The sequence below is a fragment of the Budorcas taxicolor genome, chromosome 16 (genome assembly GCF_023091745.1).
Source record: "Budorcas taxicolor isolate Tak-1 chromosome 16, Takin1.1, whole genome shotgun sequence".
NCBI lineage: Eukaryota > Metazoa > Chordata > Mammalia > Artiodactyla > Bovidae > Budorcas > Budorcas taxicolor.
The window spans coordinates 25,279,473-25,281,237 of record NC_068925.1 but is presented as its reverse complement, the minus strand read 5'-3'; the positions used below and the strand labels follow the sequence as shown (position 1 = coordinate 25,281,237).

At 38.5% G+C, this 1,765-nt stretch overlaps 1 pseudogene; it reads right to left on the bottom strand.

The window, feature by feature from the left end:
- Positions 1-597: 597 nt before the first annotated feature.
- LOC128061905 (uncharacterized) lies at positions 598-712 on the bottom strand (annotated as a pseudogene).
- Positions 713-1,765: the final 1,053 nt, after the last annotated feature.

Here is a 1,765-nt window from a genome sequence, read left to right as displayed (position 1 = left end):
AGCCGAGGCCTCCAGGGGCTTCATGAAATGTGTTAACGTTTTCACCAAAGGGAGAGAGAAAAGAGTTCTAAAGTCTCTCAGCCACCTTCAGTCCATCCTTGCCTCTTTCCACTTTTTCCTTTTTCTTGTTGTTCAGTCACTAAGTCATTTCTGACTCTTTGCAACCCCATTGACTGTAGCCCACCAGGCTCCCTTATCCGTGGGATTTCCCAGGCAAGATAACCATAGCTGGTTGCCATTTCCTTCTCCTGGGGATCTTCCCAACCCAGGGATTAAACCCATGTCCCTGGCATTGGCAAGTGGATTCTTTACCACCAAGTCACCAGGGAAGACCTCTATATTTCTAGAGACACTATTTTAAGCAAAGCCATACCCCCTACCTCTTTACTTTAAACATGTGAAAACAGAAGGATAATATAACCCACATATGTAATTGTGTGTGTGTGTGTGTGATAAAACACACATGACATAAAATTTACCATTAGTGATATTTAGTACATTCACAATATTATGCAGCCATCACCACTACCTGGATCCAGAACCTTTGTATCATCCTAAAAGGACACCTCACACTCATTAAGCTATCGCTCTCCTTTCTCAAAACCATGTTCAGATGTTACCAAATAGGTAGCAATGTCTTAACTATATGTGTGTTGTCCAGGCCCTCCCCGACTCTTGTCAAAAAGAATGCTAATCTCTCTTCATACAAGACCCACATATGTCATTTTAAATTTTCTGATAGTCATGCCAAAAAGGTAAAAAAAAAAAAAAGTGAAAATAATTTTACTAATTTATTAATAGCTAATCCATTTTTATGGATGAGTAGTATTCCATTGTAGTGAAGTGAAAGTGAAGTCACTCAGTCATGTCCAACTCTTTGCGACCCCATGGATTGTAGCCCGCCAGGCTCCTCTGTCCATGGGATTCTCCAGGCAAGAATACTGGGTTGCCATTTCCTTCTCCAGGGGATCTTCCCAACTCAGGGATCGAACCTGGGTCTCTTGCATTGCAGGCAGATGCTTTATCCTCTGAGCCCCTACATCTTCTTAATCCGTTCATCTGTTGATGGACATTTAGGTTGCTTCTGTTTGCAGAAACATGGATGAACCTAGAGATGATCATACTAAGTAAGTTAGAAAGAGAAAGACTAATATCATATGATATCACTTATATGTGGAATCTAAAATATGACACAGAAGAATGTATCTATGAAACACAAACAGACTCACAGACATAGAGAACAGACTTGTGGTTGCCAAAGGGAGAGGGTGGGGAAGGATGGCTTGTGAGCTTGGAATTAGCAGACGCAAACTATTATATACAGATGGATAAACAATAGGTCCTACTGTATAGAATAGGAAATGCCACTCAATATCCTGTAATAACCATAATAAACCATTTAGCATATGAAAAAGATTATATATGTATATATATACATGTATAACTGAATCACTTTGCTATACAGCAGAAATTAACACGTTATAAAATAGCTATGCTTCAATAAAATAAATTTTTAAAAATAATTAATTTAATCCAATATTTCCAAACTGTTATCATTTCAATGCATCATCATTATAAAAATGATTGCTCTTCTATCTTGCACTCTTTTATTTGCACTATGTATTTGAAATTGGGTGTGTATCTCTCACATATTGTACATCTCTGGGGGGACCAGCCATATTTCAGGAACCCCACATGGCTAATGGCTACCATGTTGGACAATGTGGCTCTAAGCAATTTGTAGAATGCTATCAAAATACCAAAT